The sequence below is a fragment of the Phocoena sinus genome, chromosome 5 (assembly GCF_008692025.1).
Source record: "Phocoena sinus isolate mPhoSin1 chromosome 5, mPhoSin1.pri, whole genome shotgun sequence".
Lineage (NCBI taxonomy): Eukaryota > Metazoa > Chordata > Mammalia > Artiodactyla > Phocoenidae > Phocoena > Phocoena sinus.
The window spans coordinates 114794323-114817320 of NC_045767.1; the positions used below are offsets into that span (position 1 = coordinate 114794323).

The 22998-nt window shown below is 43.5% G+C and overlaps 1 protein-coding gene across 6 annotated transcripts in view; it reads right to left on the minus strand.

Moving 5' to 3' along the window:
• The window catches only part of SMAD1 (SMAD family member 1), a 78574-nt gene extending 55970 nt beyond the window's left edge, over positions 1-22604 (minus strand). Inside the window, exons 1-2 of one of the 6 annotated variants that reach the window (XM_032633081.1) lie at positions 22269-22504; positions 17044-17137 (exon numbers count right to left, since the gene is read on the minus strand). The gene's annotated coding sequence lies outside the window, so the exon portion shown is untranslated. Of the gene's footprint in view, positions 1-1147; positions 1165-4520; positions 4601-17043; positions 17698-21455; positions 21472-22268 lie in introns of those variants that run through there. The other 5 variants (XM_032633080.1, XM_032633085.1, XM_032633084.1 and 2 more) reach the window with 5 other exon arrangements.
• Between the last annotated feature and the right edge of the window lie 394 nt (positions 22605-22998).

A 22998-nucleotide genomic window follows, 5' to 3' on the forward strand; every position in this document is an offset into this window, starting at 1 on the left:
CTATTTCAGTCTCAGAAAATATCCCAAAGCAACGATGGTCTGTGATTCTGTGACGTCGTTTCAACAAATAACCTGTTCAAATGTTTCTATTCCCCGGTTACTGCAATTAGGAACTCATTTGGCTTTGAGATACTTGTCTTGAAGGAGAAAACAGGTGAAGTCCCTCTGCATTTCCTTTTTCTGTTTTAAACTAGCAGTTAGCCCTGGACCTTCACTCAACATTTCTCAATTTCAAACGGGTCAAATGTAGCTAAATAAAGCTCACCACTAACCAAAATAAAGGGGGAAAAAAATCCTAGAACAAGAAGAAAGTGAGGATGAATAAAACCTCTCTCCATTTCCTTTACAGACTTGAAAGCGCTTTTTAAACTACCTACTTCTTTGCTGAGAAGTTGGGCTAACAGGAACTCTACTCTGATTGAATCCTCAGAAAAAGAAAATATATTTAAACCAAGTCCCTACACAAGACAGTGATACGAAGATCCACTGGCGGGTAGGGACAGATTGGGAGTCTGGGATTGACATGTACAGACTGCAGTGTTTAAAATGGATAACCTACAAGGACCTAACTGTATTACAGAGGGAACTGTGCTCAATCAATATTCTGTAATAACCTAAATGGGAAAGGAATTTGAAAAAAAATTTTTAAATTAGAAAACAGTTTTTAAATAATACTTTTTACAAAAAAAAAAAGATCCACTGGCAATCGCAGAATTCTGCTGGTCTTACAGCAAAGTCCTGCCGTCACAAACATTCAGAAGGCGGACTTCACTGTTCTGAGCCTCTTACTATAAAGCCTTGTTTCGGTTACTTCCAAACATTTCCCAACTTTCCAAATGTCAGTTTGATGACACAGAATAGCTAGTTTGCCTCTTTTTCATTAAAAAATTGTTTTCAAGGTTAATTTTCCAAGTCTGGAGAAACTAGGGGGTGAAGGTGGAAGAGTGGACCAGCTCTTGAAAGCTATTTTGCATAATGAAGTCACGCAGGTACCGGTGCCTTTAAAACACAGGCGCTAACAGCCGGTCTACCAGTCTCTCAGGTGTGACCTGAGGGACATGCTGGCAAGGGCTGCCGTGATGTGGTCTCTCAACAGTGTTAAGTGAGTAGGAATCTTAGGAATCAAAAAGAAGAGCTCACCACCTACCAGTTGGAAGTTCATCGTGAGCGGTGACATTTCTACCAAAGGCAGCATCCCCTTGATGACAATGAAGCAAGGAATTTAGGGATGTCGCACTTAGATGCATCTCTAAGGACAGGGCCGTAGTTTATGCGTTTAGTTGCACCAAGTATGCTATTTAATATATATTCGTTGTGTTAGAAAATTCTTCAAGACAAGAACTCTTTCTGGTTCTGCTCTGCATACACAAGTCCTTCCATCCTGACAAATTCTGGCTGCTGACAGGGCACCTGGTCAATTTTTCTTAGTCACAGAGCTTCCCTTATAGAGTAACAAGTGTCAGTTCTGTTCTGTTTCACGAGATTACTTGTTTAGTTAAAGTAGACTGGAGACACTTAAAAGTTTTCTTGCTGTCCTCAACATCAACAAACAAGCTTGGCTTATTGCTACATCTCCTTACCACTTCTCTAGAAGTTGTATAACATTCCTTAATCCCCCTGAATCCCTGTTCTCGAATTCATGCTTGTAATGGAAAGCTGTCCTTCAGCACGTGGTAGCCTTTCAAGACATCCAGGTCCTAAAGGCCTCACTCTGATAAATCTCGTCTGCAGTCACCTCAACTCAAAAATTGTATAGACTCATTTGGCTCGCAAGTGCTTACTCCTCAAACACTGGGAACTGCAGAGCAGGGACGTTTGCAAGTTCAACTGTACAGACTATAAGCGGAAAAAGTATACAGTCGTCTCTTAGAAAAAACTCTTCGCTTTGAGTCATTGTTATCGTAGTATAGCAATTTTACTGATTGCAAAGCATGCTAAATGCGGTAAATTCCCATAAGCGACCAGTGAGGAATGATTCAATCGTTAACAAATGAAATTATTTTAATTGAGCTATTACCTTATGCAAGGATTATATTGGTCGTTTTTACAAACATGATCGTATTGACTTCTTATAGCAATCTTTCAAGATGTATACCATTCTCTCAGTTTTAGTAATAAACCTAAGGATCAGAGGTTAAGTAACTGTTTCAAGATCATATTCTAGTAAGTAGCAGATTTACACTTGAAACCAGAACAGATACTAAAGTCTATGAATCAAGTTAAGAAAAAAAAAAAAAATCGGTAATTCAAATGCCAAATTCACAAATGAAAATGGAATAGGCCGAAGGGCGGAAAAAAATTGTCCCTTTTATTTAAAAAAGAAAAATACTCTGCTGTATTTCATTTTTTGGAACATCTCTCCTTCTCCACTGATCTGGCAGGTGTTATTTATGACAACAAACACGCACATCTGTAGGGGTGAGCTGACACCCACAAGGCAGGACAGCCTGAACCCTCTCCCTATATTTAGATCCTCCAGCTCCGGGCTTAATTGAATAATTTAATCAGGACCCTCTAGAAGGGAAACACATCTATATTCATCACAGGCATCAAAGGAAACATCTTTACAAGTTATATCCTTTTACAAACCAACATATGGTCTCACGCCATTCTCCCAATTGTTGAACTCCTCCTCTGGGAAGAGCATGGAATTTTCTTTCTTTTTATCACTTGAAAAAATCACTTCCCTCCTAATTCAGTAAAACTGGGTGGAGGCCACTTCCTCCACAGGTGAGAGAAATAAAACTTGTTGCTCTGTCATTGTCAGGAATTTTAAAGTGAACCATTTATTTTATGTGCTTTCCAAATGGAAACAAATGGCAGGCGAAATCTAGAGTAAGCAATCAGGGCAGTCTCCAGGCTTTCAAATAAGACCCCCACCATGTTTCTGTCATTTTGAGATGCTTCTAAATGAGAGAGCAGGAGCCCTTCACTTGGAATGAAAGAAGATAGGTCTGAAGAGCAGCTTTCCACTTAGCAGCTGCTCTCTGAACAAAACACCTCTCTGAGCCTCAATTTGCTCTTCCATGAAATTTTGATTCCACCACCTACCCCCCCGCTGGGCTGGCATCAGCCTTAAATAGGGATACGTAAAGTTGATTTGAAAATTATAACATGCTGAAAAATGTAACATATTTACAAAGCTGGTTCACAATAAGCTAATTCTAATATTTTGTTTATACAAAAAAAACAAAGTTTGTGTCCTAGCTTTTGTCTGTCCAGTGAAGTTCTAACTTTGTACAAAAAAAGGAAAGAAAACGATAAAAAGAAAGGCTGATAACCACTACAGTCATTCGACTCATTCGACAAACACCCACAACATGCCAGTCGCTATTCTAAGCACTGGGACACAGGGCTGAACAAGAGACAGAAACAGCTTTTTCTCTTTTTAAAAACGATCATGCCTTCATGAGACCTACATTCTTGTGGCAGGGAAGGCCTCACTGAGAAGGTGATATTCCAACAGAAGCCTGAAAAGGTGAGGGACGGAGCCACGTGGATATCTAGGGAAGCACGTCGCAAGCAGAGGGGGAGCAACGGCAGAGGCCAAGAGGCAAGAATATGCCTGAAATGTTCCAGGGGCAGCAAGGAGTCCAACGTGACTGGGATGGAGAGAGCGAGGGGAGGGGAGGTCGAAGCAGACAGACAGGAACGCCGCAAGGATTCTGTAGCTTTCCCTCTGAACTGAGACGAGAACCGCAACGAGCTGGGAGCAGAGATGCCAACGTGATCTGACTTCTAGCTTAACAGGCTGACTATGGTATGGCTGGGCTGAGAACTGTCTGAAGGCATGGAAGGAGGAAGAGTGATAGTAGTGGGAAGGAGGAAAGAGACCAGCTACGAAGCTATGGCAATTGTTACAGCTCAAGATGATAAAGGTTTAGGGGCTTCCCTGGTGGCGCAGTGGTTGAGAGTCCACCTGCCCATGCAGGGCACGCGGGTTCGTGCCCCGGTCCGGGAAGATCCCACATGCCGCGGAGCGGCTGGGCCCCTGAGCCATGGCCGCTGAGCCTGCGCATCCAGAGCCTGTGCTCCACAACAGGAGAGGCCACAGCAGTGAGAGGCCCGCGTACCGCAAAAAAAAAAAAAAAGATGATAAAGGTTTGGATCAGCCCAGTAGAAGTGGTCAGATCCCAGCTACTGCATATTCTGAAGGTAAGCTATGAACAAATAACACTTTATTGCTTAAGTAAATGAGGAAAATAATTACCCATAAAGTTGGTGAAATCTGTTTAATTTTTAGAAGTGCAAAATCCCATATTATGGGCCTATGAGACTGAGTACCTGAGCTGGGGTCAAAGGTCACTGGAGAAGTAGACCGAGAATGATCATAGGAGCAGCAGGAAGGGAATAAAGACACTAAAATCCTGTAGGAATTAGGGTCGAGGGTGGGGAGTGAGGCAGTGAGTGAGTAACAAGGAGGGGAAGTGTGGTATAACCTGACAGGATGGTCAAAGGTGGGTGTTTTCATGGAGGATGGTGGGAGAATGGTCTGGAGGAGACAATTAGGAGGCCCCTACCTCCAGCAGGCCCGGTGGTATGAGGGTGGTGAGAGAAAACAGCCGCAGAAACAGCTACAAGGGAAGCAGTATCCTCAGATGCGTTTGATCTGTGTTCAAGATCATCCATGTTCCACATAACCCAGGTATCTAACAATAATGGAACGATTAAATAAATTATAGTACATCCGACAATGATGTAACTGTCAAAAAAAAGGTGGGAGGAGGACAGCCTTTCATGTCTAACATGGAAAGAAAACCATACTGTAATTGTTCAGTTAAAAAAAGCTAGAGAACCATACACATAGTACAATCCCATTTTAAAAACACAAATAGAAACGAAACCTGCACGTGTATAATATATGCACACCTTTAAAAGCCTGGAAGGAAATAAACAAATCTGAACAAGTGGTTGCCTTTAGGAGTGAGCTGGCAGGAGGGGAGTTCAGGAAAGCAGACCATTTTTATTTACAACCAATTACGGTTTTCAATTTTAAGACTCTAACAATAAAAACAAATAAAAACTGAAAGTAGGTAAGAGATTTATTCTACACGGCTCCGGGAGACAGTATTATGACCAACAGGTGACAAGATTTATCGTTTGACGAAGGAAAAAATAATAGAAAGTGTCTCTGCCCAGAATGGAATTATCACTGAACTAGGATTTTCAGAGAAATGTATTCCAATGTATGGGGTTGGGACATATGACCTAATGCTGGGTGAATATGATATGGGTGGGAATGTACTTTTTTATTATACAATTCAGCCACATGATCAAAAAATTCAATTTTACAAAATGGCATATTATAACAAAAAATTCAGTTTCCTCTCCGTTCTAGTTCCTAGTCCCCTTTCCATTAACAATTCAAATCTCCTTCCAATTTTTCAGGGCACGAATTTCTTACCAAAGAAATGTTTTGTATTACTCAAATATCTCAAGAGCAATTTGGTCCTGTCCCTTTTCCAGTATGTAAATCTGTTATCTGGAAGAATAAAATGACTTCTCAAAATCAAAGTTTACATAACCACCAAAACAAACATTGAGATCAGCCAGATTTCACTCTCCTCCATGATCAATGACATCCTGTTCTCAATCTGCCAAAAACGAAGCTGGACTTCCATTCGCTTGGCCACCTCAGAGGAGGAATTTGAACAAAGAGCAGCAGCCCTCTTCCAGAACAGTGAGAGCTCCCTCCAACTGAGAGTGAAAAGCAGCAGATGCTCCGTCTTTCACTGGGTTAGGGAAACCACGCTGCGGAGACAAGCAAGCATCACCTGGAGAATTAGGTGAGACCAGCACCACCGATCTAGGTCTCTTCTGCCTCAGATCACTTGTTCAGTCCAGTTTCTATCCATTAACCTCCCCTCAGTGAAGTTACTGACCAATCGAGATGGAAAAACCTAATAAACAGAGTGCCCTTAGAAGGCTTCAGAACACAAGTTCTCCTCCTTTGGTACGTTCAACTACTAAGAGGCGTTAGTCTCCACCAATTCACTATTTAACTGAACAGTACTTTAAGTGCTTATCCCCAACACAAAGGTGCAGTAGGAAGAAAATGGGTATGAAACAGTTCCCAGCATCACCCTGCTCACCGTTATGGGGGGCGGGGGGTTGAAGAACCACATTATCAGGCTGATCGTGATAGAGTCACAGGACGTGTTCAGGCTGTTTATCTAAGGGACAGAGGCCAAAAACCTGTGCCATTTCTTTACCACAACTACATCTCCTGTGCATCTGGGGCTTTGTGCTGCCTACCCTGACGTGGAAATCCAAACGAGTCCAGCTGACTGTCAACCACTTGCGTCAGTGGGGACGAACCACAGAATGGATAATCCAAAGCAGCCTTAATAAAACGTAACCATTGCTTTTCGAATATGTATTATGCTTTTATCAAAGAACGCTTTTAATTCCTTACCACATGTTGCTTACACTAACCATAAAACTGTTATATACTCGGAGAATGTAGTAAATTCTAAAGAAATGCCTGCTCAGGATTCAAATACTGCTGTGGAAAATCTATACGTGGATGACAGAGACTTAACTGTAATGGTTTTATTACGTTATAAAAACTTAAAAACATATTTTGTCACATAAATCACTCTATCCTCCTCTGGAAATTCATTCTATTGGCAACAGTCTTTACAGAACGTCTGAAACACCCCAGTTTGAGGACTCCATAAACTCTCAGCTTCATCACCACCCACTTCAAAGGGAGAGAGGGCTGTCACGCAGGTGGCTCTATGGGAGACATCGCGCAAGAGTGTATCCATGGTCTCTGTCAGTTTCCAACACAGCTCAAGTATTCAGAGGGAATAAAAAATCATTCTCATATCGTCATCATCATCACCATCACCACCACAATGAAACACCAAACACTGTGCTGAGCACTTTACACCTATTCACTCTCTCTAATCCTTATGGGAGTCCTGTGATGTAGAGACTGTTTTAGAGATGATGAAACCGTGGTGCAGAAAGGTTAAGGGCTTGCCAAGGCAACCCCTCCATCACCCTGCTTCTCCTAAATAACCTCCTCCTTTGTCTCATGCATAAAGTAGAGGGACTGACAAGCAAGGATGTGCTTATGGTTTTACTTTAATCCCCCTGGTTCCTTCTCTCCCCAACTTATTTTTGTTTTCATTGTTGCTTTCCTTCTTGGCATCTTGCCACTTTCCTAGAACATGAAAAAACCAAGAGTTTTATCAGGGCAGCGATGACAAAATTAAATTCATTTTCATCTAAACAGCCTAGAATAGGGATAAGTAGTTGTAAGCGATAACTGAACAAAGACACAAGGAAATTGGCACCATTACCTCACACCAACAGCCCACGGTATGTGTTCAACTCTTAATACTCTTTTCTTATGATGAGGCTGTGGAATATTAAAATTAAACTCCTTTTAAGAAATTAATTTTCTTTACATTCCCACTGATTGTTCTTTTTTTAAAATCTAGTCTATTTCTACCAGTTACTGTGTAGTGGTTTAAAAAAAAAAAAGACGTATAGACTGTATTTTCTTATCCATTCCTAAAAGGGAGACACTTGCGCCGCCTCAAACGCCTCCTTTATAAATGATGCTGTAAGAAACAGCAGTTTAAAAAGTAAGATTTTAGTAGATAGCCTTTGTTAAGATGGGAAATTTTCCTTTTATTCTGGTTCTCTCAGAGATGGATTGATTGATTGCTTTACTGGGTTTATTTTTTTAATGTTTTTTTTCCCTGTTTTATTGATGGTTCTTAGTATCCTTTACTGAAAACGTAAGCAAAACAGAACAAAAATTACTGGCTTATTTTTTTGCGTGTGAATTAATACTGTCCCATTCAAGCAAATGTACAGATGGAAAATAACTGAAGGACTCTTTCAAGTATATTTTATTATAGGTAAAATATTAAAATGTTCATTTTTAATGGCTCATACACAGCTGGCAGTCACAATCCTATCTACAGATAAGGGCAAAAAACAGTGCTCTTGACTCTAGAGGATTTGGGAGAGGGGATAACATAGCAAACGGCATACGGGTGTGGCAGAAACAGCCATCTGTGACATGACCACTTCAGTATCCTATCTGCCTTCCAGTCTCCTTCCTTATCCCCTATTCCAGGGTTTCTCAATCCCCTATTCCAGGGTTTCTCAACCTCGGCATTACAGGACATTTGGCAGCAACCTTGCTGGCGGAAACAGCCCTGCCCTCCCCCCAGCTGTGACACCCAAACACTCCTCCAGACTCTGCCGGATAACCTCTGCTAACACTCTTCTCTCCTTTTCTCTTTGTGCTCTTGGTGCCCCAGGTCGCAACAGCTTTATTTATTAGCTCTACTTCTAGGACACAAGGAATTGCTGACTCCTTCAAGAAGGGAAAAGCAAAAGCTCTCAAACACACATATCCTTTCTTTCTATCTCTTCTCTCCTCAAATTAAAAAAGGGGGAGCAAAAGTTAACCCTCAGAACTACCTGGGTCGTCTGGAGCACCTAGAACAGGTATCACCCGGCACCAAGTGCTGCTGGATATCAAAGACATAGTTCATATTCACAACAGACCTACAGCATACCACACGTCCTATTTCCCGACATGATTTTAAACACATCAAAATGAAAAAATTCACTCATCACTACCATGTGTCAAGCCGACAGCTCTCAATGCTGTTGTACATTAGACTCACCTGTGGTGCTTCTTTAAAAGCTCCCCAACCAAAACCCTGGAATCAGAGCCCCCCCAGGGGCGGGCCCTGGCATTTCTGCGGTGGTTGTCATTCACAGGATTCTGATGTGCAAAGTGAGAACCACTGTGCTAACATCAAGATCGGAAAGATACTGTCCACATACCCTCAAGGAACTCAGTCTAAAGAATGAATAAGATAACTGTAGTAAAAGCTATTAAAACAGAAGCTGCATTAGACAAGCACGTTTGCATTTTTCCTCAAAGTTACAATCTCAGTGCAAATCCTACATTTATGACCCCTTATCCCAACTTTATCAAGCTCTGTAAGAGACACTATGAACAGAAATATACGTAGAGATGCTCAAAAACTTGCTGAAAGAATCCACTAAGCTGGAGGTGGGCACAGTGCAGGAGCTCTACCAACTACATTAGATTTCTTTCCTAATCCCTTGATTCTGAAAGGCTATCCCAATTACTGAAGAAATACACTCAAAATAAGACGCTATAACATGAATAACGATGGCTTGTTATTTAGCTTTTCATATAATCATAGTCTCCTCTTACCAGTAAGATTGCTTCTGCAGAGCAAAAACTGACTTAGATGTTTCTCTCTCCCTCCCCGAAACAGAGCCCAGCACTGGATGCATGAAACATTTGCTGAATTGATTAATACTGGCTCAACAAAAAGCAGAACTGCTCAGTGAGGATGCACCGATTTTAATGGAGGCTTTCCTGGAATACAGATCAACATCTCAGCCTGCACAGTATGACAAGACAGAACTCTTCAGTGTTTCCATGCAAATAAATGCTATAAATACAGCTTGGATGCCAATCATTTCAAGGGTAATCAAATTAATTTTGCTCACAGTTTAACAGAAGGCCATTTGAAACCAATCAAACATTCTCTCGTTCTCTCGAGATTGAACAAACTGAATAGAAGTCCTGAGCACACAAACATGAACACTGGGAAAATAAAGAGGTTGTTATTAATTATGCAGACTGCAAAGCCAGCAACGGACACAAAGCAAAACAGGAAGCCGTAACAGATGGGATGGCAAGCTATGTACAGGCAGCTGTGCTGAGCTGTCACAGGGCTAAAGGTGTAATTCCTAAAGCAACACTCACTGTAGCATTACCACTCCCTTCCACACAAAGCTACCCATAAAATTAGGGACCCTTTTTGATAAAATTTAGACTCGTGTTGCCGGCATTCATCCTCCCTCCCCAACTTTGCTTAATGAGTTTGAAGGATGGCTCTGACCAATGCATACCAGTTCCGGCCCCCTACTCCCAGGCACTGTCCTCTGAAAGGACTTAACGAAAGAAGAGGTGGGGGTAACTGGCCTGTGGCTAAAATTCGTGGTAAGACTGTGGGTGAAATTCAAAAGCCTTTTTTTTCCCCCCAACTCTGAAATATTTGCAGATCACTTAAGAGAGAGGAGATGGTGGGTCAGAAGATGCTGCTGAATCCTCTTCTGTCGAGTGGCCAGGTAAAAACTCAAGGCTGAGGTAAGACTGAGTGTACTTCGGTTAGGTAAGGACCCTACCAATAACCACCTTACGGGCAGCACATGAGAAGCCTTTCTTACGCCCATGACCTTAACTATTACCCTTAAGAGACAATCTGGGAAATCAAATGCTAATGCCTAACTTCAAATTTTCTTCACTTTATAAGAGGTTTTACTATGTGGGAGAACTTCTTATTTCAATACCTTATGAACCAGTCTAGCTCAATAAGAAAAACCATGTTCTAAGGCCATCACTGTCTCATATGAATAAGAAAACGCCACTACAAATCAAATCTAATACTGCAACTCAGGTGGGAGAGCAAGAGGCCCATTTCGATGTGCTCTGTGGAGCACTGGTATCCTTAAAAGTTCACTGATAGGTTGGGAGTCCGCCTGCTGATGCAGGGGACGCGGGTTCGTGCCCCGGTCCGGGAGGATCCCGCATGCCGCGGAGCGGCTGGGCCCGTGAGCCATGGCCGCTGAGCCTGCGCATCCGGAGCCTGTGCTCCGCGGCGGGAGAGGCCACGGCAGTAGGAGGCCCGCGTACCGCAAAAAAAAAAAAAAAAAGTTCACCCATCATGCCAGGTGGTTGAGAACCTGCGTTCTGAGAGCCTGAGAACCTGAGAGCCCCTAAAGCGCTGGGAACACCTCACATTCCAATGAGGAGACTCCTAGCCCAATGTCATGAGGGTAGTGGGGCAACATCAAGGAAATGGGATGGAGATGGCCTGTCTCTTATAACTCCAGCTTACATTCATTGTGTACCTCCTTGTGACCCCAGTTTCTCTTAGGAGGCAGGGAAATTTTGGCTTCCCTTCCTTCAGTGAGAAAAGCCCAATTTCCCCAGACTGATCCTTCCTGCTCCACAAAGAATGATACAATAAAGTAAAAGAGAAGACATCATCCCCATTCCAGTGAAGAGTCTCATCCAGGACACGGCAGAACAGTTCATGGCTATTAGTAGTTTGCATTTCATTCATTTGTGAATTGTTCCTGTCCTTTACCAATTTTTTTTAGGAGCCCAGAATTTCATTTATTTATTTTTAATTGAAGCATACTTGATTTACGTTTCAGGTGTATGTACACACACACACACACACACACACACACACACACACACATTCTTTTTCAGATTCTTTTCCATTATAGGTTATTCCAAGATATTAAGTATAGTTCCCTGTGCTATACAGTAGATCCTTGTAGTTTATCTATTTTACATAGAGTAGTGTGTATCTGTTAATCCCAAGTTCATCCCTCCCCTGCTTTCCCCCTTGGTGACCATAAATTTGTTTTCTACGTCTGTGAGTCTTTTGTAAATAAGTTCATTGTATCATGTTTTTAGATTCCACCTATAAGTGATATCCTATGATACTTGTCTTTGTCTGCCTGACTTCACCTAGTATGATACTCTCCAGGTCCATGTACCAATTTTTCTGTAGGGGTGGAATTTCCTATTGATTTAAAAAGTTTTTTACAAGAAGAGTAACTTGCTGCAAATTTGAACGGTTGTATTTTTGTGTGTGGTCATTCAAGAGTGTGTGTTTGGTCACATAAATGTTGTCAAATCTATAAATTTTTCCTTTATGGTTTCTGCTTTCTGAGCCATGTTTAAAAGAGCTCTACAGGGACTTCCCTGGTGGTCCAGTGGTTAAGACTCCACACTCCCAACGGAGGGGGCACGGGTTCGATCCCTGGTGGGGGAACTAAGATCCCACATGCTGCACAGCGTGGCCAAAACAAAAACAAAAACAAAAACAAAAGAGCTCTACAGGCAGCTATTAGTACTACCCCCGCCCCCATACCCCCATCTCTTGAAAATGACAATTCACTCAATCAATGATAATCGAGAATCCATCTCCCCCTTTCCTTCTGACACTATCACCAGAATCCACGCCGGAAACTTTCTTCACTGAGTGTGTATTCTCTCATGAAAAAAAATTTTTTTAACACTAATGAATAGTGTAAGAAAAATCCATAGATAAATTCACAATACTTACTTTTAAAAGCTCTGGGCAACTTTAAGTAGCTTTTTAAAATCAATAAAGGGCATTCTTCTCTTAGTTCAATTACTATACTTTTCTTAAAAAACTTTAGCTGGCATTGTCAGGGAAACGCTCCATCTACAAATTCCCAAACTTGATATTCCACAATTTCATTATCAGGATTCCCATTGCTTAACCCTTCTCAGTTCATTTAATCCATTAGACTCCTTATAACCTGTAACCCCTTATCTAGGTTGGATTCGATATTGCTCTCATTAACGTTCTAGACTCTACAATCACATTGTAGAGTACAAATATTAAATAGCTAACATTTTCCAAATGCTAATTATGTGCCAGGTCCTAGGCTAAGTCCTTTATGTATCCTGTACTTCACTGACTGCAAGATGTACCCTCTCCTAACCAGGAAATTTACAGTCAGTGGTATGTTGTGCCTAAATGATGGTTTTTTCCTCAGTAGTACATGAAATAACATCTTATGATTAACAGCATCTTAGATGAAATATGGAAGGATAACTCATCTCGTCTTTCTATCAATCCTGAGGCTGATACCATTATCTCTATTTTTCAGATGAGGAAAGTGAGGTTCAAAAAGTTAATGGTCGGGGCTTCCCTGGTGGCGCAGTGGTTGAGAGTCCGCCTGCCGATGCAGGGGACGCGGGTTCGTGCCCCGGTCCGGGAGGATCCCACGTGCCGCGGAGTGGCTGGGCCCGTGAGCCATGGCCGCTGAGTCTGCGCGTCCGGAGCCTGTGCTCCGCAGCGGGAGAGGCCACAACAGTGAGAGGCCCGCGTATCGCAAAAAAAAAAAAAAAAAAAAATTAATGGTCACAACATTGTAAATCAACTATAGTTCAATTTAAAAAAATTAGAAAAAAAAAAGTTAATGGCAGCTTTCCCAAAGTTATAAAAAAGCAAGTCAGTGTTGGGGGCTGGGACTTAAACCCAGGCAACCTGACTCTAGAACCTCATTTCTTAGCCTATTTTCTATCCGTCAGCCAGAATCATCTCTGCCAACATTCCTCTCCAAGCTTACTTTCAGGCACCAAGTTACACTAAAAAGCAGCAATTACTAGTCTACTCTACAGCCGCGTCAAACCTCACCCCAGGCTTCCTCCGACTGCTCAGCCTCTGAATTCGCCATAGATTTCCTGGCACATCACCTACAATGGTTCTTCCAAACCTTCTCCGTTATTCTTAAACTGCCAGCACCATTTTCTGATTCTCCCGGCTCACCATCCCAATGAAGGGACTGACTTGCCTCCGACACTACTGGGAAAACCAGCGCAAGCTGACATGAGCTCTGTGCCATCCGCTTTCCTCTCTCGGACCCCATTCTGCTTCCTTCTCAGACAATCTCCCTCCTTACCATGACTAATATTTTGTCACCTGTGCTCCAGATCACTAACTCCGTCATCTCATCTCTGATTGCTTTCTGTCCATTAACTTCTTTCCCTCAACCTTCAAATAAGAAGTCGTCTCATCAATTTTGAAACGTAAATCACTCGAGGGCATAGAAGACTCTGTTTCTTATTTCTTAATATACTCAGTCTCTTCACCTCAGCTGCATTCACTTGATTACCCTGACCTTCTCTCCTTCACCCTGAACCATATAACATGTCCCCCTTTGAACCTTCCTCTGGAATCTCTCTTCCCTTGGCTTCCTGGTTTAACTTCTTCCTCTGACCCCACACCTTTCTTTCAGTTCCTTCTTTTGTCTACTTCAAACATGCCTCTCCTTTCTACCACTTCCTAATTGTGGGCATCAATGGAAGATTCAACCCACCAGCTCTCTGTTTCTCTGTACATGATCCTCTCCAAATACCCATCCATTCCCGGACGTTCCACCATCATTCCCAACAGATCACTACTTGGCATCTACGTAAAGCTCCGAGCCCTCCCCTAGGCTTTAGCTTAGTTATGTATCTCCAACTTGCCTGTAGAATACTTAGATACCCCACCTTAAATTCAACCTGTCAATTCTAATTTATCATTCACGCAATTTTTATTCCTTCCAGAACCAGTTCTTCTCTATTCTTAAGTAAAGGCTTTATTAATTTTCCAGCCACTCAGGTTGGAAACTTAAGGATAAACTGACACCCCTCTTTCCCATTACTCTATAGCCAAATAACCACCAGGTGTCTTTTCACTCACAAAACCCACCCCATCAGAGAGAGAGAACTCAAAGCGCTTTCTTATCGATCTCCTGGCACATGGACTCTACCCTCTCCAACCCAAACTGCAAGTTCAAACACCTTCTGTGACTTCCCAGTGCTTCCTTATTCTGGCACGCTGAGGTCCTCAAACCCTCATCCTCAACTTAACCTTTCCAAACACCTCTCCCAGCTCACCACACGGGACCACATCAGGAATACCCTCTGTGGTCAGTCAGAGCTGCAGACTGGCCTCCAGATCTGTGCTGTCCAACATGATAGCTCATTGTTAAACAGGTGGCTATTTAAACATAAATTAATGAAAATTTAAAATGCAGTCCTCAGTCACACTGGCCACATTTTAAATGCACAACAGCCGCTTGTGGCTATAGTGCTGGACCGCACAGATACAGCGCATTTCCATCACTGCAGAGAGTTCCATCGGACAGCGCTGCTCCTGTCACCTTGAGTCTTCCACGCCGCTACTCTGCCCACATGTCTCTTCCTTCTCCCAGTGCAAACCCACACATCCTTCCACATCACAGTGGACCTCATGTGAACTGTCTGTACAACTTACCCCTATATTACCCTGCAACAACTCTTGTGATGTTGCATTTAATTTTTCATTTTTGTGGGTCTCCTCACTAAGTACTGAGCCACTCTGAACTAACAGATTCACTAAGTGAAGCATATGCTCATTACCACACTGCATCAAAATGATCAAATAAGGAGATATTTAATACCCCTCTCCTCCATTAAAAAGACATGTTTTCCTTCAATCTAAACAAAAGATCTTGCATTTAGCTAACTAATGACTTAATTTAATGCCTAATTATAATACTTGAAAGATAATGAGTTCCCTTTTCTTCTTGTGGTATTCGAAACTGAAAGAAAAAAACTATAAAGGTCTGAAATACTTCCACTTTGCATAAGCACACCGCAAAGAAACCACAAAAGATAGACACGGAGAGGAAAATGAATAGTTTGAGTAACTATACCCTAACTATCTGGAATTGTAGGAAAAAATATAGTGCAGCTGCCCTAAAATTAAGGGGAAACTACAAATAAAGCATTAAAAAATTACACGTATAAATATATTTTTGAATCAAAAGCTAGACCCCTCTATCCTCCTTTTCGCAAACATGACATAGTGAATATTTATTTTCACCGTGAGCTCAAAAGCATATAGATGCATAAGTAACTGCTGTGTATGTTGTATGTGTTCCTTGAAATCCAGGCTTGTCTCAAAGAAAATTAGTTAAGAAATCAATCCACCAGCCATAGACCTGGGTTCTATATAAGGCTCCTATGTGAACACTAGGAACCAAGCAGAGAGATTTGGGAGAATTGCCAGGTATGGATTCCCTCAAACCTTAGAGAGTTTGATGCTTTATCTTCAAGAGGGAATGTTCTCTAAAGTTCTGATTTTAGCTTATTAAAAAAATCACAGGGGGCTTCCCTGGTGGCGCAGCGGTTAAGAATCCACCTGCCAATGCAGGGGACACGGGTTCGAGCCCTCATCCAGGAAGATCCCACATGCCGCGGAGCAACTAAGCCCATGCGCCACAACTACTGAGTCTGCATGCCACAATTACTGAAGCCCGCGCACCTAGAGCCCGTGCTCTGCAACGAGAAGCCACCGCAATGAGAAGACCGCGCACCACAACGAAGAGGAGCCCCCGCTCGCCACAGCTAGAGAAAGCCCGCGCGCAGCAACGAAGACCCAACGCAGCCAAAAATAAAATAATAAATTAATTTTTAAAAAATCACAAAGATGTTAGATTAAACTGCACAAATACTGCAGTTCCCAGTATCAGCCTAAAAGCCCGAAGCAGTCATTGGAGTTGAACTGTTTTTGAAAGATTGGCTTTTCCCATCTGAAAGACAGCTTTCCTTATGCAAATGAATGTTCTACAGGGCCCGCTCATTTCTGCAAATCAGCCAGCAATAGCTGTAAATGTTACTTTTTTGCCTAGGACTAGTAGTACCTCTCTAAAACTGACATTATTTTAATAATGAACACCATAGTGAAGATTTTGACTTAGATTTTAAGTAAGTACATTCATGCAACTTAGTTTTTTTTTTTTGTTTTTTTTTAAAGGCAGTAACTCCAGAAGTATTAAAAATACTTCAGGTATTTTTGCAGCAAATCAGATGACAGGTCACCAGATTAGCCTAAATAGTTGCAATACGACGTAACAGCAGAAAAGGGGGATAAAGAGTCAAGAGATTTCAGTTCGAGGCAAAACGGAGATGCCTCCATTTGTTACCAAAGCACTTCCTGCTAATCTTGGTACCAAAAATTAAGACCAGAGCCTCCAGGCTGGTGAACACATCAAGGTGCTATGCGGGTGGGGCGCCTGGAGAGGGCATGGAGCTCATGGCGCCCTTCCCTCATACCTTGCCCTGTGCATCTCTTCCATCTGGCTGTTCCTGAGTTATATCCTTTCATAATAAACCGGTAATAGTAAGTTTTTAACAAAGAAAAGAAAAACCACATACAGAAGTACAATTACACAAAACACTTCATCAGCCTCAATGTCATTTTATAACTTTATATTTCATTTCTAAATTTTTATATTTAAATTATCCCTTTTCTCCTTAGACCTTTCCAATTCTCTCCCTAGTACCTCCTAACTCCTTCCCTAAATACCCCAATCTCTGACTTTTGGTTAGGAATATGATTTGTTTTTGAGAGCCAAACGAGGAGATTTGTACAGCAGACTTGCCTGATTTAATTTGAACTTTGTAGAATCTCGGATCTACCATTTTCTAGTAAGGTCCCATTGACTAAATCAGGCATAAGGCGTTTCTTTTCCATCTCTAAAATTAAAAAAAAAAAAAAAAAATCAATTTTAATCTGTAAAGAACATCTGAGGTTGTCAGACTTGATTCATACTCAGCTCAAATAATGTTTGGGTACAAAAAGTTAACATCATGCCAAAAAATTCTCCTTTCCTCCCCTCCCCAATTAACACTGGATATGCTCAGACCAAAGGCCCAGGAGCACAGCAAGTGAGGAAGGAAAAAACAAACAAATGGGAACTTGACGGTGACAGTGATCCAGGTGCAGGCTTTCCCTCCTCCAATCACTGGATGGGTGACTTCAGGCAAGTCCGCTATCTTCCCTGGGCCTCGGATTGCTCAACTTGATAGGAACATCAAAGTAGCTTTTAACACTCAATATCTCTATTCTTTGTAAAGGAAATTACAAATCAGTGTTTATAAACTTATACACTTGGCAAGGCAGTCCCATGGATGTCCTTCACCTGAAATTTGGGTACTTCTGTGCACACACAAGCTTCAGGGCATATAAGCATTTTCGGATTGGAGGATGGGAGCGTGATAGGGGATCCAGGGTTTCATCAAATTCTTAAATAGCCCTGACGAAAAAAAATAAAAATAAAAATGACTGAACTGTAAGACTATACAAAAATAGACATAAATGTAAAAAAAGAAATTCCAAGGAATTTGCAATGAACTATTTGCATCTCAAGGTGCAGTGTTTACCAGCTAAAGAAGACTAATTTTAATGAGATAAACTGAACTACTAGAACTTTCTTTTTTAGTACCATCAGCTTGTGATAATACAAGAAAAAAGCAAGGGGAAAGTGACAGGAATTATCCAGAAAAGCAGAGATAAAACCAATTTGGCTTTGAAATGCATTACTTTTATGTCAGATTTAGTCTTCCAATTATGTTCTGCTTAGAGAGGTGTTAACATTATGTTTCCTTTCTTAAGCACTTAAAGGAAGACAACAGAAGATGGCCCAGAAAAGCACAATAGAAGGCAAAGTTGTCTAAAAGACTAAAAAATAAAAGCAAAGTCATGTCTATACCAGAATAATAAAGCCCAGCAGAACAATGATTATTCAGGTATTCTAGATATATATATATATATATATATATATATATATATATATAAAAGTGAGGGGACTTCCCTGGTGGTGCAGTGGTTAAGAATCTGCCTGCCAATGCAGGGAACACGGATTCGAGCCCAGGTCTGACAAGAGCCCACATGCCGCAGAGCAACTAAGCCTCTGCACCACAACTACTGAGCCTGCGCTCTAGAGCCCACGCACCGCGACTACTGAAGCCCGTGCGCCTAGAGCCCGTGCTCCGCAACAAGAGAAGCCACCTCAATGAGAAGCCCGCGCACTGCAATGAAGAGTAGCCCCTGCTCGCCGCAACTAGAGAAAGCCCGCGTGCAGCAACGAAGACCCAACGCAGACAAAAATTAATTAATTAATTTTTTAGAAAAGTGAGGCTCTAGAGTGAGCTTGCCTTGTTCACTTCATGGCTAAGAATATAATCACTAGTAACGTAGCCTGAGGCAAGACAATGAATCACTCAGAACTCAGTTTCCTTACCTGTAAAAAGGTGACAACGACAGTACTTAGGGAAGTTTTGATGCTTAAATGAGATATGAGTATTAAAGACAAGGACACAGAAAAAAAATCAGCTACAACTATTTCTCCTACCCAAAGCTCTAAATCAAATTAGAAGCCATGACACCAATGATAAATATGATTGACAGAAAAGTCAACCTTGTTTTATGCAGTAGCTTCAACTGTCACTTCCAAACTCTTTTAACCAAGAGCAACTAGGAAGCAGCAAAATTAAGTGACATATTTCTTTCTCCCTTCGACCTCACAAACTCATCCACAGAGGTACCAAGTAGAGAAGCAGCTGAAAGGTGAGTAGAAAGTGTGGATGAGCAGAGGCGAACGGTCTAGAGCGGCACTGCCCAATAGAACCTTCTGTGATGATGGGAATGTTCTATGTATACATTCTCCAAGGTGGTAGCCACTAGCCACATTAGCTACTGAGCACGTGAACTGTGGCTAGTGCTACTGAGATGAATTTTTATTTTAATTTAATTTTAATTAATTTCAACCTAAATACCCACACATGATTATGGCTACCTAATTGGACAGCACAGCCCTAGATGACCCATAAATTGAATAAGGACTGCCAGAAATTTAAGCAAAAACTAAGAATCTTCTTTTCCTGAATTGTTTATATGTTCAATTCAAGTATCTCTGTTTCCAGTGGAGACCTGGTAACTATGCTTAAAGAAATAACGTATCAGCGTTTGCATCAATACAGTGTAACTCCGTGTTAATAAAAGGATCAGAGATGTGAAATATGTGGTCCTCTGATATTTTATAAGGTCCCTAAGGCCAACTTAAATTCAAGCTCACATGAAGCATGATTCAGTGCATGGATCAGAGCTGCTTTGAGGGTCCTTATCGGCACCCTCAAAGCATCTGTTTCTCCACTACCAAATGGAAAGCTACTTAGACAATGCAGACTGGACATGCCTTAATTTAGCTTCAATTTTTTCAGAAATTCAGAGTTCTGTAAGCCTTTCCCCTTTTCAGAAACACTAGCATTCCTTGCCAGTTTGGCCTTCCCACTATAAACAAAATCCATGTACCATCCATATCTGAAGGATAACGCCAGACTCCTGCTTAGCTGCCCCTGTAATATGGTTTAATTATGATGACTGAACTAATAGGCTGACATCATAGACTTTTACAGGCTGACCCCATGTCATCCTGATGTATCATTTTGCACCAGTTCAGTGCTGTAAATCAATTTAAGATCTCAAGCAGGTTGAAAAGGCTGGTAATGATGCTTTCTCTGCCGTCTCTGGAGACTCTACATTATACACAACTTACATTATTTATAAAGCCTCAATGATGCTTCCATTAGCCTTGTAAGACTACACAAATGAGATCTTTTATACACACACAACTTGGCCTTGATTATGTAGGCGACTGCAGCTTAAATATACTCATCTCATTACACTCAAGTTTATTCTTTTTCCACTCTAACCAAGTTACTAAACCCAGACTTACTAGAAATCAAAATTACAAACTGCAATTTAGTTTTCAACTAATAAATATATTTGGAAAAATGAGACTTACTTCCTCTTAACGCTTTAATGAACTTAGTAGAAAAAAAAATTAAATTCCAAGAGGTGTAAGAAGTTCATATCTTAAATTGCCTAAAAACTGTCGTTTCTCTAAAATGCAAAGGTCATCAGCTCTTCAAGGGTATAAAACCAAAGGATACTGCAAAAAGGAAAAATGTATTTGGTTACATACCTATGCTTGGAGGGGTCAAAACTAAATCAAGGACAAATCCCTACCCTCAGAAGAAACCTGATCCTGCCTGGATCCTCCAGAGGCTCTGACATCGCCCACCTCTAGAAAATCATCTCCCACGACCCTGGTTACAGTTTCCTAAGAACTGCAATATTACACAAATGTACACCACCTGCACAGAAATATCAAATAACTGCAAATGGGAAAGAGGGAGAGAGAGGGGAGGACAAACATTTAAATCAGTTACAGCATATTTAGGCCTGGCACCTCCATCAGAATTAACACTGATGCAAAATATTTATACTAATTGAAAATCCCGGGGCAGTGCACATTGATTCTGCCCTGATTCTTTTTAAATCGTGGTTCCAATACAGCTCAGCTACCTCCAATAAAGCGTCAAGAGGTAATGAGAAACAAGATGAAAAATCAACATGGGCAGAGAACAGTTTTCTCATTGTGCTACTGAATGCAGGCATGTTATCCACGGCAGGTAATGAAAGCGAGAAACGTTCTGAAATAAAGGCATTTTGCGATTGAGCTGCTTGCTAGGAGTTTCAGTAAGAGGAAGCACATACAGAAATCAGGCAACTTCTGTATCATTCCACCTACTCTGAAATTTCAGCAAGAGAACCTCAGGGGAAAGCAAGAGGCCGGCTGTCACGGCACTCACGACAACGATGTTTTCTCGGGAGAGGGTTCGGAGACGCGCCTCGATTTTCAGAAGGGAAGCGCCCGGCCGGGGACCTTGCAAGTGCACTGAAACATCGTCCGCGCCGCAAAATAAACAAAAGCCGCAGCTACTGTAGTTGTAAGATCCGGCAGGCATTTGTTCCCCCTCCCTTCCCAAAGTACATCAGGCAAACGCTCTCCCTGGAAGCCTTCATATTTATTAAGCAACTAGAAAAACAAGCCCACGTCTGTCTCTCTCACACCCAACACCCCCCCCCCTTCCTGCAGAAACAACCCCGAGAAACACTAACAAAGACCGGGCGCAGAGTAAATGAACAGTTGCTGCACAGCGAACTCACAAATACACATGCAGTGAGGCAATCGAATCCGGGAAAGGGAAAGGAATAAGACGACACTCGGAGACTCCGGGGGGTGTAGGCGGAAGAGAAAAAAAAAAAAAAAATACGCGCGCCGCCGCCGCCAAACCTTTGAATAATTGAGAGGGAATTTCACTACGAACTTTCCTTGACCTCGACCCCCAAGACGCTGGTAGGGGGCACAAGAAGGAGCCGGACGCAGAAGGACCCAGGGCACCGGGTGTCCCCTTTACAACAGCCCCGCTCCGCGGAGAGGGCAGCGCCGGCGACCGCCCTCCGACTCCCGCAGGGGTCGCCCGGGCCGGCGCGGGACACAATGGGCCCGCGGGCCGCGCCGACGGCCCAGGCTCGGCTGCAGGAAGGGAAAGGGAAACGGGCGGCGGGCGGAGGCGGAGGGTGGCCGCGGAGGGCCGGCCGCAGGCAGGGCCGGGGACCGAGGAACGCGGCTTCCCCACCGCAGACCCAACAAAGACGCGGGGGGCACACGGGCGCGAGCCTTGCCCGGCTGGCCAGGCGCGAGGAGAGGAGGAGGTGTAAGGCTTGCTCCTCCGAGCGGCCGGGAGGCGCCATCATGGGAGGGGGGGGGAAATTCCCGGTCCGCCCCACGCGGGGAAGAGCCCCCTCCCCGCCGCAGCCCGCGCCGCCGACCCCGCGCGCGATCGTGGCCACCCGGCCGGCCCGCGCCCGCCCCAGCCCGCGGCGGCAGCGGCGGCGGCGCTGGGAAGCCCGGAGCGCCGAGGGGAGGGCGAGGACGCGACGGAGGGGAAAGTTGGGTTCGGGTCTGTTTCGTTTTACCGGGTTGGCTGCGCGCCTGTCCACGCGGGCGCACGAGTTGGCCGGGCGAGCGGGGTCCCCCGCGGCCCCGGTCCGGCCGGCCGGGCGCTGCGCTCGCAGGGTCCCTCCCCGCGCCTCGGCCCGGGCTCAGCGGCTCGGCCTCTCCTTCCTCCTCCCGCCCGCCCGCTCGCTCGCACACTCGCTCGCTCCCGGAGCCTGGATTGATCTGGTCGCGCTGGCGTCAGGGAGTCGGAGCCGCCCAGCCTCCACTCCTCAGCTGCCAATACCCGGCGCACTCGCCCGCCCGCCTGCTCTCTAGCTCGCTCACACGCGCACTTGCGCGCGCCACCGCTCCCGCCGCGGCTGCGCTACCAGGGATCCTCTCCAAATTCCCGGCCCCGCCGGCGCGAGCGCTGGGCCCGCGCCGCCTACCGCGCCGCCTCCCGCGCCTCCAGCCCCACGCCCCGCTGGTTCCAAGGAGAAAACACCACAGCCCCTGCCTCCTTTAGTCCCGGGGGAGCGGTCTCGGTACCTTGCCTGCCCGTGAAGTTCCGCGTTCAATGTTTATTTTTTTGAAATGTTCCTAGAACAAGTCCACCGGGCCCACCCAACCGCTCTATAAACGTGGAGTGCGTTTTGACAATTACCTTTCGAGCCTCGCCTTTTTATGTCTAGTTTCATTGCCCCTCGCTTACTCCTCAATGATTTGCAAGCCCCAGAAGTTGCACGTACCCAAAGAGGATAACCTAGT